Consider the following 15,824-nt stretch of genomic DNA (forward strand, 5'->3'; position numbering starts at 1 on the left):
TAATATACATAATATCAAGGCTTTTTACTTAAAATGTCAAGACTTAAACAAATTATAGAGAAACACATTGAAAACAAACTCCTCATGAACTGAAAGAATCAGAGTCAGTGGTGACGTCTGCCTGCAGATGGCGGAAGAACTGTATATGAACATGAAAACAAGTAGAATAGAATAAAGAAGAAACGTGAGACAGAAGTTCTCTGTTGTACAGATTTTATAATAAGACCAGTGATCCTGGTGTAATGAGATAAAAACATGTGCATCAGTGTCTGTATCTTTACTGATGCAACATTCAGCAGGTTCATGTGTTCTGACAGCATCAGGGGATATATATATAGATATATAGATCTATATGCATATACCGTGTATATAAACACAAGCCTATATCTTAAGGGTTGTTTCAGTATCATTGAAGAACATTTTGGACAAGCTGCAGATTTTTTAACGACTTACTGCTGGAGCATGATAGTTATGGATTACAATAGTCCAGTCTGGATGTAACAAAGGCGTGGACTAGTTTTTCTGCATCTTTTTGCGAAGTACATGTCTGATTTTTTAGATATTACGCAAGTGGAAAAAGGCGGTCCTAGAAATTAGTTGTAGGTGAGAATTAAAGGACAAATCAGGATCGAAGATCACTCACCAGTTCCTGACTGTTTCATTGAAAGCAAGGGCAATGTCGTCTAAGATACAGGTTGTTGGTTTAGAACCTGAGATTATTTTGGTAAACTGATCCTGGGTGATCAGAGTACTGTTAAATGTTCAATTCCGACACCGTATGATAATACAAGGTCAAGTGTGTGGTTACAACAATGAGTAGGTTGGTGTACACACTGACTGAAACCAATTGAATCTAGTATCGAAATTAATGCTACACTAAGGCTATCTTTATTATTGTCAACATGAATATTAAAGTCACCAACAATAATTATGTTATAGGTCTTTCGGACTAGGTTTGAAAAAAACTCGGGGAATTCCGTAAATAATTCAGTTTAAGCCCCCGGAGCACGGTAAACTACAGCAAATATGATTGGCTGTTGGTGTTTCCTGGATTGGCGTGGAAGAACAAGACATTCAAATGAGTTATAGTTTAGTTTAGGATTAATTGATAGACTGGGGTTAAAAATAGCAGCAACTCCACCTCCTCGTCCGAATTCTCTGGGAACCTGTGAATTTATATGACTGGAGGGAGTAGATTCATTTAGACTGACATATTCATCAGGATGCAGCCACGTCTCAGTGAGGGATAATACATCTATGTTGTAGTCTGAGACTAGTTCATTAACTAAAATAGCCTTTGATGACAGTGATCTAATGTTTAAAAGACCACATTTCAAAGTCTTGGTTTCCTGTGTTGTTTCAGAGGTTGTGTTAATTTGTATTAGATTATTGTGTGGATTCGGACGGTGGACAGACACAATCTCTATGGGGTTGTGTGACTGTCCCAGAGGGAGCGCAGAGAAGTTTTTAGCACTGCAGCTCTGCTTCCTGGTCCCAACTCTGGGTTGTCATGTAATAGACTGAGTAATATTCCTAGATAAGAGAGCTGCTCCATCCCAAGTGGGATGAACGCCGTCTCTCCTAACAAGTCCAGGTTTCCTCCAAAAAGTTTGCCAGTCATCTACAAAGCCCACACCGTTTACAGGACACCTCGACAGCCAGAGGTTAAAAGACAACATGTCATCACCTGTTGTGTTAGGTAGAGGGCCAGAGAAAATTACTGTGTCCGACATCGTTTTTGCAAAAGCACACACCGACTCAACATTAACTTTAGTGACCTCCGACATGCGAAGCCGGGAGTCGTTGCTGCCGACGTGAATTACGATTTGAACAGTGTTGTGCACGTTCACACCTCTCATGAACTAGTTCAAAGTTCAGTTCATACAAGTAAACATGAATAGTTCACGTTCATAGTTCACCATTCAAAATCTGAACTACTTCATAGTTCAGTTCATTTCATCGTTTTTAGGTGGAAAGTGCGGCGCCGGCTGTTCACACCGGATTTGCATTTCTCAGCGACGGTCAGCCCGCGATTCTGCTTTCTCCGCTTGCTGTTGAATGTAACCCGTTCAATGTACTCGTTTGGGGGTATATGATGATGGTCTCATAGCCCCCCCCCCCCTCTATTTGTATCCATATGACTGATTGTGTAGCTGTAGTGGATGGGCAGGGGGGAATTTAATTATGTGATTGGGAAAATTGGGGAAATTAAAACTCTAGGACAACAGATCGTTTAAAATCATTTTCAGTTTGTTTCTTGGCGCATTACGCTCGCGGCGAGTGAAAAAAATAGACTCTACGCCGAAACCATTGGTTCAGGGCGCGAGTGAAGCAGCGCGGCGCAGCGCATCCGATGTGCACCGCACAAAGGTTTAACAGGGGGTGGATAGGAGGCGCTTGATTTCCTTGGCGCTGCACTGCGCTTCCACGCCCCGGGGTAAACTCGGCGTTAGACAGTGCCTCTCCTTTCTCAGAGTAAGGACTAAATCGCAGACCAAGATGCAAAAAAATACTTATTTATTTCCAAAAATAGAAAAAACAAGGATCCAAAAAGGCAAAAAACACAAGTGCAAAAAACAGAGAGTCCAATTCAAAAACGGAATTCCAAAAGGGAAAAACAGAGAGGATCAAAAATCTGAGTCTAGTACCATACCAGGTAAAACAAGGTTCAAACACGGCAGAATCTTTACATAGATTCTCACAAACAAACGATACAATCCGACAATAGGGGACAACAGGAAGACTGGGCTTAAATAGAAGGGGGAACAAAGACAAGACACAGGTGAACAAATCAGGCAAACAATCAGGTTGATGACCGGGAACAGGTGAGGGACAAAAAGAGCGGGAAGCAACAGAGGGCGGAGTCTCCGGACAATAACAGAACACACATGGCCTGACATTGGCGATTTCTTTACCTTTTTCCAGATGTTGAGGGTCATTTGCAGAGCCGGTGGCAGATTCGTCATTTTCACAAAGCGCTTGTGAGTGAAGTGTGGTGATCTACTGAACGTCTCGCTGAAATAAAAATCCTACAAAAACCCATCCCGAGTTAACGTGTCCGTGTCAGCATCACGTTGAGGCAGCAATATAAACTAGGGCTACGTTGTAGCACTTGCGGGCCCGAGCACCCGCACGTTGAAGCCTGTTGCGGTCGGTGGAGAGAGCGATCGATGACCAAGCGCACATCATCGATCGAGCATGCACTTCTCCACGTTGCATGCGTTTTGCGCTCTGCGGCAGTAGGTTTGCCAGTAGGTGGCGCCATCACTATTATTACGCACAGACCTATATATATCTGTTCATGTAGGCGCTCTGATGTAGCGTGAGCAATTTTGTGTCAATTGGACAATGTTAACACAACTTAATTTTCACACTGATCAGTAGGTGGCGCTATGACCCTGAACTAATATTTATATTTGGAGCTGTTCAGATCAGTATTGTGATCATAGGTCAGTAGTTTGGAGCCGGTTGGATAATGCAGAGTGGATTAACAAAGTACTTCCTGTTTCCTGGCGAATCAGTAGGTGGCGCTATGACACTGAGGAAATATTGACACATAGAGCTGTTCAGGCTTGTACTCTTATCATGTGACAGAAGTTTGGTAGTGATAGGACAATGCACAGTGGACTTATGAAAACATCGTGTCCTTTGGCGAAGGATGATCCTTCGCCAAACATCAATGTTCACATGGTTTGAGGAAATGTCACAATTCTGACCTTGATTCTATGACTTGACTGAGCTCATTTGAGCTGTATATCTTAAAGCAGCCAGGAGCAGTTCATCAAAGTATAAAACATGTCACTTCATGTTGCCACCAGGGGGCGCTTTAATTTCAAGTCATAATTTCTGTGTAGATGTCATCAGGATGGCACCCTTGTCTTACATGTCTAGTTTGGACTCGATTGGACAATGTATGTCCGAGATACAGAACCTCGTGTTTTGATGGCGTTTAATCAAACTCAAGACGCCACGCCACGGTCACACGGTGTGACGAAAGGTCAATCTCTTAATCACTTTTTATCTCCATCTTGTTGTGATGGCACTGATCTTAATTTGAAGTTAATCTGATGAAAGCCCTGGGACAAGTGCATCAAGTAAAAATGTGGAATATGGAAAAAAAATGGCCACTTAATCCAAAATGGCGGCCTCCCTGTTTGGTCAAGCATACCTATCCAAGATATTTTTTTTTTTGTTATGAAACGACACATGTCCCGATAGATTTGTATAAATGTCGGCCATCGTAGTGCCGGGGTTGCCCTATAGGGGGCGCTGGTCAGTTTTTTTGCCACGCCCATTTCTTAAAACCATATGAATATCTTCAGGGGGGGGCTGTTGTTACACACATGTAGTTTGAGAGAGATAGAATCATGAACACTGAAGTTACAGCAATTTCGTGTTTCACGGCGAGTTGATGAACTTTAATGCCACGCCATTCATATGGCGTTTGACGAAAAGTCACGGTAATCTTATGTCTTCATTGTCAATGTCTTGGGACCCATTTGATACAGTTTGACATGGTTGAGGTCAGTGGATGAGGAGAAATTCATCCAAGTGTAAGACAAGCAAAAAACAAGACATTTCCTGTTGCCACCAGGGGGCGCTGAAGTTTTAAGTCATCATTTATGCATAGATGTCATCAGGCGGGGACTATTGTCTTACATGTCTAGTTTGGACTTGATTGGAACATGTATGTCCGAGATACAGATGCCCGTGTTTTGATGGCGTGTAACCAATTTTTAACGCCATGCCACGGTCACACGGTGTGATAAAAAAAAAATCCCTCAATCATTTTTTATCTCCATCTTGTTGTGATGACACTCATCTGAATTTGAAGTTGATCTGATGAAAGCCCTGGGACAAGTACGTAAAAGTAAAAATGTGGGATATTGCCAAAATGGCCACTAAAAGCAAAATGGCGGACTTCCTGTTGCGTTTTTCATAATGCTCCATGAGACTTTTTTTCATGACTGGTCACGATACACCTATATCCAGATTTTGATGAAAATCCGTTATGTGGAAACCTAGGGGCTGGTTCCAGGGGGCGCTGTAGAGCCATTTTGCCACGCCCAATTCCAATTACTCCAGAATACTAAAATATCCGCAGACCTTGAATTTCCTGCAAAGTTTCATAACTTTTTGAGCATGTCTAGACCCTGAAAAAGCCCCCCAAAGGGAAATAATAATAATAACTAGGGCTACGTTGTAGCACTTGCGGGCCCGAGCACCCGCACGTTGAAGCCTGTTGCGGTCGGTGGAGAGAGCGATCGATGACCAAGCGCACATCATTGATCGAGCATGCACTTCTCCACGTTGCATGCGTTTTGCGCTCTGCGGCAGTAGGTTTGCCAGTAGGTGGCGCCATCACTATTATTACGCACAGTCATATATATCTGTTCATGTAGGCGCTCTGATGTAGCGTGAGCAGTTTCGTGTCAATTGGAAAATTTTACCACAATGTAATTTTCACACTGATCAGTAGGTGGCGCTATGACCCTGAACTAATGTTTATATATGGAGCTGTTCAGATCAGGATTGTGATCATAGGTCAGAAGTTTGGAGCCGGTTGGATAAGGCAGTGTGGATTAACAAAGTACTTCCTGTTTCATGGATAATCAGTAGGTGGCGCTATGACACTGAGGAAATATTGACACATAGAGCTGTTCAGGCTTGTACTCTTATCATGTGACAGAAGTTTGGTAGTGATAGGACAATGCACAGTGGACTTATGAAAACATCGTGTCCTTTGGCGAAGGATGATCCTTCGCCGCACCTCAATGTTTACACGGTTTGAGGAAACGTCACAATTCTGACCATGATCTAATGACTTGACTGATCTGATTTGAGCTGTATATTGTAAATCAGCCAGGAGCAGTTCATCAAAGTATAAAACATGTCACTTCCTGTAGCCACCAGGGGGCGCTGTAATTTCAAGTCATAATTTCTGTGTAGATGTCATCAGGATGGCACCCTTGTCTTACATGTCTAGTTTGGACTCGATTGGACAATGTATGTCCGAGATACAGAACCTCGTGTTTTGATGGCGTTTAATCAAACTCAAGACGCCACGCCACGGTCACACGGTGTGACGAAAGGTCAATCTCTTAATCACTTTTTATCTCCATCTTGTTGTGATGGCACTGATCTTAATTTGAAGTTAATCTGATGAAAGCCCTGGGACAAGTGCATCAAGTAAAAATGTGGAATATGGAAAAAAAATGGCCACTTAATCCAAAATGGCGGCCTCCCTGTTTGGTCAAGCATACCTATCCAAGATATTTTTTTGTTTGTTATGAAACGACACATGTCCCGATAGATTTGTATAAATGTCGGCCATCGTAGTGCCGGGGTTGCCCTATAGGGGGCGCTGGTCAGTTTTTTTGCCACGCCCATTTCCTAAAACCATATGAATATCTTCAGGGGGGGGCTGTTGTTACACACATGTAGTTTGAGAGAGATAGAATCATGAACACTGAAGTTACAGCAATTTCGTGTTTCACGGCGAGTTGATGAACTTTAATGCCACGCCATTCATATGGCGTTTGACGAAAAGTCACGGTAATCTTATGTCTTCATTGTCAATGTCTTGGGACCCATTTGATACAGTTTGACATGGTTGAGGTCAGTGGATGAGGAGAAATTCATCCAAGTGTAAGACAAGCAAAAAACAAGACATTTCCTGTTGCCACCAGGGGGCGCTGCGGTTTTAAGTCATCATTTATGCATAGATGTCATCAGGCGGGGACTATTGTCTTACATGTCTAGTTTGGACTTGATTGGAACATGTATGTCCGAGATACAGATGCCCGTGTTTTGATGGCGTGTAACCAATTTTTAACGCCATGCCACGGTCACACGGTGTGATAAAAAAAAAATCCCTCAATCATTTTTTATCTCCATCTTGTTGTGATGACACTCATCTGAATTTGAAGTTGATCTGATGAAAGCCCTGGGACAAGTACGTAAAAGTAAAAATGTGGGATATTGCCAAAATGGCCACTAAAAGCAAAATGGCGGACTTCCTGTTGCGTTTTTCATAATGCTCCATGAGACTTTTTTTCATGACTGGTCACGATACACCTATATCCAGATTTTGATGAAAATCCGTTATGTGGAAACCTAGGGGCTGGTTCCAGGGGGCGCTGTAGAGCCATTTTGCCACGCCCAATTCCAATTACTCCAGAATACTAAAATATCCGCAGACCTTGAATTTCCTGCAAAGTTTCATAACTTTTTGAGCATGTCTAGACCCTGAAAAAGCCCCCCAAAGGGAAATAATAATAATAATAATAATAATAATAATAATAATAATAATAATAATAATAATAATAAAAATCCTTACAGATTCAATAGGGCCTCTCACCATTCGGTGCTCGGGCCCTAATAAGAATAATGCCTACAATTTCAATAGGGCCTCTCACCATTCGGTGCTCGGGCCCTAATAATAATAACTAGGGCTACGTTGTAGCACTAACGGGCCCGAGCACAGGCAATTTCAAGTCTGTTGCGGTCGGTGAAGAGAGAACATTCAATGACCAAGCGCTCGTCTCTGCGTTGCATGCGTTTGTGCACTGCGGCAAGGATTATTGCTTCACTTCCTGTAGCCAGCAGGAGGCTCTATGAACTAGAGGTAAGTAACCTTGAAACCATACAACCAAACCTATTGCTTTAACTATCACCATATACTTACATGCCTCAAGGCTTTTTTAATATAAAATTGTTATAAAAGTTACAGTTTATTTAACACGTCTAATGAAAACATTGAAGCAAGTTAACTGCAGAGTCGTATGTTTGGCTGTGACTTTGTTTTATTTTAATAAGTTAATATCAATACGCTACATGTGTAAGTTGCATGTGATAATAACTATGTTTCACCATTATTCTGATACAGGCTGATATATCCACCATTACTATTTTCACATCGTTAATTTAGTCTGTCATGGAGTTGTAGAGTCAATTAGACAGTATAGATAAGATTATAATGTCCACACATCAGTGTTGTAAACACTTCTCCAGTTAATTATATAATTATGTTTTCACACTGAGGGAAGTGGAGAGACTTGATGTGGACTGTTATCAACAGCTCTGTGGGAGATCATCACCTTGAATATTACAGATGAGGTAGAAAGACATTTTATCTGTGTACAATGTTGTATTTCTTTCTCACGTTTTATCAAAAGCGATTTAAAGTATGTGCATTTAACCATTAGTATACAAACCCAGACCCCAGTACATCGGTTCTATCTGAAATATGTGGTGCTTCATACACAACACAAAACATTCATAACAGTGCGCTTCTGCTCCTCATTAATGCAGCTCCTGATGTCCTCAGCAGCAACATGGTGGAGATTTGCAGCTTCATGCTGGTCAACTGGAAGACAACTGATTAAGATTAAAAGATTAAGATTAAGATCCATTTATTCGTCCCAAACACATGCACAGACATGCAAAGGCACACTCATGCAGGTAGGGAAATTTAATCTCTGCTTTTTACCCATCTGGTGCAGGACACACAGAGCAGTGAGCGACCATGTACGGCGCTCACGGAGCAGATGTTGGGGGAGTGAGGTGCCTTGCTCAGGGGCACTAGAGAGGGTAGGGAGACTCTTGGATTTTTGGACAGATCAATCCAGGTTTGTCTTTTGTTGTCTCTCCGTGGAGTCAAACCGGAGACGAACCAGAGACCTTCTCTGCCCATAGTCCAAGTTTCTGCCCTCTACACATCACTCCATACGTTGCTCCCTTAACTACAGATGGCCTGCGAATGTCATGGAGTTTTACAGTGAATTAGACAGTTTAGATATGATTTTAATCTCCACACATCAGTGTTGTAAACAGTTCTCAAATTAATTATATAATTATGTTTTCACACTGAGGGAAGTGGAGAGACTTGATGTGGACTGTTATCAATAGCTCTGTGGGAGATTATCACCTTGAATATTACAGATGAGGTAGAAAGACATTTTATCTATTTTTACAATGTTGTATTTCTTTCAGTACTTTTATCAAAAGCGACTTAGATAAAAATATGTGCATTTAACCATTAGGATACAAACCCAGACCACAGTACAACGGTTCTATCTGAAATCTGTTGTGCTTCATACACAACTCAAAACATTCTTTAACAGTGCGTTTCTTCTCTTCATAGATGAGGAACTGCAGCACCTGACGTCGTCAGCAGCAACATGGTGGTCAACACGTGGACGACTGCATCATCATCAGAAGCTACACAACACTTCTAAATTCCTCCCTTAAATAAAGATGGCCTGCAACTGTTTGGTGGTGGCAGTCATTGCTAAGTGGCATGGATAAGAATTCATTTCTATCTTCATTATGGTTGGTTAAAATAATAAAAACTTATAACAACAATGTGTATCTTTTGCTTTCTGATTTGATACACTTTAGATAAGAACCCAGTGTTTAATATTTCTGCTTTGCCATAAGAGACAAAACATGGTCAATTGGTCATCACAGCTGTGTCCTTCAGGCTCGTCCGTCCCTAATAAAATGAGAGGAAACATAAAAATAATCAGATCATAATCATTTCATCTTAGGAAATAGGTAGTGTACATCATTTTCAAATTCTCTATGAACACTGTCTGTTCTAGTAAAGTTACAAGGCTATAATGTATTTATATTTAACAAAATAATTCAGGGAAGTCTGCCTGAGATTAACGATGTAAACACTAGTAGACACGGTTATTTTTCACTGTAACACGTGACAGGACATCAACACCGTGACTCTGAATAAAGAGCCTTAGGATACGTAGTGCTCCTTTGCACAGCTGCTCTTACAATGTGTAGCAAGTGCTAAATCTCCATTAGTATAATAGTAATGAAAATCACCCTTCACATAATTGAACATATATTTTCCATGTGAACCGCTTTAACACAGTTCAATTGCGGAGCAAAATATAACTTATACAGTATTTATTAGAGTTACATATGAACAAAGTGTGTATTCTTATTTTCGGTGGATATTCAACTATGTATTTGAATATGCTTTTGGATTAAAACGTGCACTACCATGACAATGAATGTTTAGTATGGAGCTATTTCACATTAAAAGTATTGCATTATAATTTAACACATTATGTATTATGTGCAATACTTTGTAAGTAATGAAAACAGGTCTGTACCTGGAGTCAGTGTTCAGTCTGGTTGGATTCAAGTTGTGTCTCACGCTGGACATCCTAGAGGAACATTGAACACAAATACACAGATATGTTAAGTCATACATGTGCCATGTTATCTGCTTAACAGACTTTTACATGGTAATAATAAAATATTAATTCAAAGTTAATCAGATCATAATCATTTCAGCTTAGGAAATAGGTAGTGCATATTAGCCTACAATTCTGTATGACACTGTCTGTTCTAGTAAAGTTACAAGGCTATGATTTACTCATATTTAACAAAAGAATTCAGTGAAGTCTGTCTGAGATTAACGATTTAAATACTGAAGGTGGGAGACACGGTTACTTTTCACTGTAACACGTTACAACACTACTCTGAAGAAAGAGCTTTAGGACACGTAATGCTCCTTTGAACAGCTGCTCTTGCAATGCAGATGTGACTTTAAACACTCAGGTTTCTCAGGTTTCAGTTAGCATCGCTAGCCCGCTAGCGAAAGTAACTTACAAGCCGACACACAGTCTCCTGTCTCAGAGTCATCCGCATAAAGTAACGCTTATATCTGCTGGGTGGACCCGCTCATGTCGTTTCATGTCGGTGTTTGTCGGTAATAACCCCAATCGAATCGAAGGACAGTTACTGCACCCATGCGAAGATATTGTTAGCTTGCTTGTTAGCGAGCTAGTTAGCCTCCGGCGCTAGCGAAAAACAAGCCGACACACAGTCTCCTGTCTCAGATTCATCCTTATAAACGAACGCTTATCTCTGCTTGGTGGACCTGGGTTCATGGCGGTTGTTTCGGTAACAGCTGGCATTCGCATCGAACCCGTTGATATACACTGAGCTGGTATGTAGCTCCCGGATTAGCGTCCCATAGCTATCACGGCTGATTCAAAGGCACCCTGCGAATCACATCGAAATAAAATACTTAACGTGACTTACCACAGAAATGGAGGCGCAGACATCGTTACCGTGACCGTCAGGAGAAGGAGCAGAACATCAAAGTGTGTAATTTACCGGGTATGTGGGTGTAAGCCATTTCATGAGGCGTTCACTTGTAGCTGGTTGAAGCCGAACTCACAACACACAGCACAGCTTACACTGTGACGTCACGTGAATTTCAAACATCTATATCGCTTAAACGAGGGAGTTAAAATAAAATACACCCCCCTCAGAGTTGTCATGAAGGAAGAACTTAGCGATTGAGACTAAAACCAAAGTTTGAGCAATGCTGTAAAAGGTTTAATTCTCCTCTAAAGTTGGCCACCCTGTAAACACAGTCTGTTAATGCATAGATAACACAATCCATGGTCTGACACTGCCATCTAGTGACTAAATATTGCAGCACATCTGCCAGATATAGATGTTTTCATTCCTCAAACTGGAAGCCACACCACGGTCACACAGTATTATGAAAAGTTGCAATTTCGTTAACTTTAGATCTTCATCTTGTTTTGAACACATGCATCAAATTTTTACGTTGATTTAATGAAGGCCCTACGAGTAGTGAATCAAACTGTAACACATAGAAAAACAAGACATTTGCTGTTGCCACCAGGGGACGCTGTGATTTTAAGTCACGATTTCTGTACCGATGTCTTCAGGTCGCAACTCTTGTGTTATGTGTATATTTTGGACTCGATTGGACAAAATATGTCCAAGATACAGGAGCCCGTGTTTTGATGGCGTTTAATCAAACTTTGAGGCCACACCACGGTCAGACGGTTTTGCTAAAACTTAATCCTTCAATAACTTTAGATCTCCATTTTGTTGTGATGACGATCGTCTAAATTGTAAGTTGATTTGATGAAAGCTGTAGGAGGAGTACTTCAAAACAAAAATATGGAATATGACCAAAATGGCCACTAAAGTCAAACTGGCGGGCTTCCTGTTGCGTTATTCATAATGCACTGATGGACTTTTTTGTGCATCTAGTCATGATACACAATAGTCTTTGTTTTTTTTGAAGATCGGTGAATGCTAAATGAGGGGCTTTTCTGTAGGTGGCGCTCTTGAGCCATTTTGCCACGCCCTTTTCAAAATACTCCAGAATACAAAAAATTTTCGCCGCCTTCGAATTTACTGCAAACTCCTACAACTTTTTGAGCACATTAAAGCCCTCAAAAAGCCAATTCATTTAAGCTAAGAAAAATAATAATAATAATACTAGGGCTACGTTGTAGCACTTGCGGGCCCGAGCACCCGCACGTTGAAGCCTGTTGCGGTCGGTGGAGAGAGCGATCGATGACCAAGCGCACATCATCGATCGAGCATGCACTTCTCCACGTTAAATGCGTTTTGCGCTCTGCGGCAGTAGGTTTGCCAGTAGGTGGCGCCATCACTATTATTACGCACAGTCATATATATCTGTTCATGTAGGCGCTCTGATGTAGCGTGAGCAGTTTCGTGTCAATTGGAAAATTTTACCACAATGTAATTTTCACACTGATCAGTAGGTGGCGCTATGACCCTGAACTAATGTTTATATATGGAGCAGTTCAGATCAGGATTGTGATCATAGGTCAGAAGTTTGGAGCCGGTTGGATAAGGCAGTGTGGATTAACAAAGTACTTCCTGTTTCATGGATAATCAGTAGGTGGCGCTATGACACTGAGGAAATGTTGACACATAGAGCTGTTCAGGCTTGTACTCTTATCATGTGACAGAAGTTTGGTAGTGATAGGACAATGCACAGTGGACTTATGAAAACATCGTGTCCTTTGGCGAAGGATGATCCTTCGCCGCACCTCAATGTTTACACGGTTTGAGGAAACGTCACAATTCTGACCATGATCTAATGACTTGACTGATCTGATTTGAGCTGTATATTGTAAATCAGCCAGGAGCAGTTCATCAAAGTATAAAACATGTCACTTCCTGTAGCCACCAGGGGGCGCTGTAATTTCAAGTCATAATTTCTGTGTAGATGTCATCAGGATGGCACCCTTGTCTTACATGTCTAGTTTGGACTCGATTGGACAATGTATGTCCGAGATACAGAACCTCGTGTTTTGATGGCGTTTAATCAAACTCAAGACGCCACGCCACGGTCACACGGTGTGACGAAAGGTCAATCTCTTAATCACTTTTTATCTCCATCTTGTTGTGATGGCACTGATCTTAATTTGAAGTTAATCTGATGAAAGCCCTGGGACAAGTGCATCAAGTAAAAATGTGGAATATGGAAAAAAAATGGCCACTTAATCCAAAATGGCGGCCTCCCTGTTTGGTCAAGCATACCTATCCAAGATATTTTTTTGTTTGTTATGAAACGACACATGTCCCGATAGATTTGTATAAATGTCGGCCATCGTAGTGCCGGGGTTGCCCTATAGGGGGCGCTGGTCAGTTTTTTTGCCACGCCCATTTCTTAAAACCATATGAATATCTTCAGGGGGGGGCTGTTGTTACACACATGTAGTTTGAGAGAGATAGAATCATGAACACTGAAGTTACAGCAATTTCGTGTTTCACGGCGAGTTGATGAACTTTAATGCCACGCCATTCATATGGCGTTTGACGAAAAGTCACGGTAATCTTATGTCTTCATTGTCAATGTCTTGGGACCCATTTGATACAGTTTGACATGGTTGAGGTCAGTGGATGAGGAGAAATTCATCCAAGTGTAAGACAAGCAAAAAACAAGACATTTCCTGTTGCCACCAGGGGGCGCTGCGGTTTTAAGTCATCATTTATGCATAGATGTCATCAGGCGGGGACTATTGTCTTACATGTCTAGTTTGGACTTGATTGGAACATGTATGTCCGAGATACAGATGCCCGTGTTTTGATGGCGTGTAACCAATTTTTAACGCCATGCCACGGTCACACGGTGTGATAAAAAAAAAATCCCTCAATCATTTTTTATCTCCATCTTGTTGTGATGACACTCATCTGAATTTGAAGTTGATCTGATGAAAGCCCTGGGACAAGTACGTAAAAGTAAAAATGTGGGATATTGCCAAAATGGCCACTAAAAGCAAAATGGCGGACTTCCTGTTGCGTTTTTCATAATGCTCCATGAGACTTTTTTTCATGACTGGTCACGATACACCTATATCCAGATTTTGATGAAAATCCGTTATGTGGAAACCTAGGGGCTGGTTCCAGGGGGCGCTGTAGAGCCATTTTGCCACGCCCAATTCCAATTACTCCAGAATACTAAAATATCCGCAGACCTTGAATTTCCTGCAAAGTTTCATAACTTTTTGAGCATGTCTAGACCCTGAAAAAGCCCCCCAAAGGGAAATAATAATAATAATAATAATAATAATAACTAGGGCTACGTTGTAGCACTTGCGGGCCCGAGCACCCGCACGTTGAAGCCTGTTGCGGTCGGTGGAGAGAGCGATCGATGACCAAGCGCACATCATCGATCGAGCATGCACTTCTCCACGTTGCATGCGTTTTGCGCTCTGCGGCAATAGGTTTGCCAGTAGGTGGCGCCATCACTATTATTACGCACAGACATATATATCTGTTCATGTAGGCGCTCTGATGTAGCGTGAGCAATTTTGTGTCAATTGGACAATGTTAACACAACTTAATTTTCACACTGATCAGTAGGTGGCGCTATGACCCTGATCTAATATTTATATGTGGAGCTGTTCAGATCAGTATTGTGATCATAGGTCAGTAGTTTGGAGCCGGTTGGATAATGCAGAGTGGATTAACAAAGTACTTCCTGTTTCCTGGCGAATCAGTAGGTGGCGCTATGACACTGAGGAAATATTGACACATAGAGCTGTTCAGGCTTGTACTCTTATCATGTGACAGAAGTTTGGTAGTGATAGGACAATGCACAGTGGACTTATGAAATATCGTGTCCTTTGGCGAAGGATGATCCTTCGCCGCACCTCAACGTTTAAATGGTTTGAGGAAATGTCACAATTCTGACCTTGATTCAATGACTTGACTGAGCTCATTTGAGCTGTATATCTTAAAGCAGCCAGGAGCAGTTCATCAAAGTATAAAACATGTCACTTCCTGTAGCCACCAGGGGGCGCTGTAATTTCAAGTCATAATTTCTGTGTAGATGTCATCAGGATGGCACCCTTGTCTTACATGTCTAGTTTGGACTCGATTGGACAATGTATGTCCGAGATACAGAACCTCGTGTTTTGATGGCGTTTAATCAAACTCAAGACGCCACGCCACGGTCACACGGTGTGACGAAAGGTCAATCTCTTAATCACTTTTTATCTCCATCTTGTTGTGATGGCACTGATCTTAATTTGAAGTTAATCTGATGAAAGCCCTGGGACAAGTGCATCAAGTAAAAATGTGGAATATGGAAAAAAAATGGCCACTTAATCCAAAATGGCGGCCTCCCTGTTTGGTCAAGCATACCTATCCAAGATATTTTTTTGTTTGTTATGAAACGACACATGTCCCGATAGATTTGTATAAATGTCGGCCATCGTAGTGCCGGGGTTGCCCTATAGGGGGCGCTGGTCAGTTTTTTTGCCACGCCCATTTCTTAAAACCATATGAATATCTTCAGGGGGGGGCTGTTGTTACACACATGTAGTTTGAGAGAGATAGAATCATGAACACTGAAGTTACAGCAATTTCGTGTTTCACGGCGAGTTGATGAACTTTAATGCCACGCCATTCATATGGCGTTTGACGAAAAGTCACGGTAATCTTATGTCTTCATTGTCAATGTCTTGGGACCCATTTGATACAGTTTG

General features: G+C 41.6%; 1 long non-coding RNA gene across 1 annotated transcript; it reads right to left on the minus strand.

Moving 5' to 3' along the window:
- Positions 1 to 7,787: 7,787 nt before the first annotated feature.
- Positions 7,788 to 11,642, minus strand: LOC128443154 (uncharacterized). The gene is made up of 3 exons (XR_008338951.1): positions 11,074 to 11,642; positions 10,137 to 10,190; positions 7,788 to 9,496 (listed from the first exon to the last, which is right to left on the minus strand). It is a non-coding gene; the product is annotated as an uncharacterized LOC128443154 (long non-coding RNA).
- Positions 11,643 to 15,824: the final 4,182 nt, after the last annotated feature.

This window comes from Pleuronectes platessa, chromosome 6 (assembly GCF_947347685.1).
Source record: "Pleuronectes platessa chromosome 6, fPlePla1.1, whole genome shotgun sequence".
Taxonomy (NCBI): domain Eukaryota; kingdom Metazoa; phylum Chordata; class Actinopteri; order Pleuronectiformes; family Pleuronectidae; genus Pleuronectes; species Pleuronectes platessa.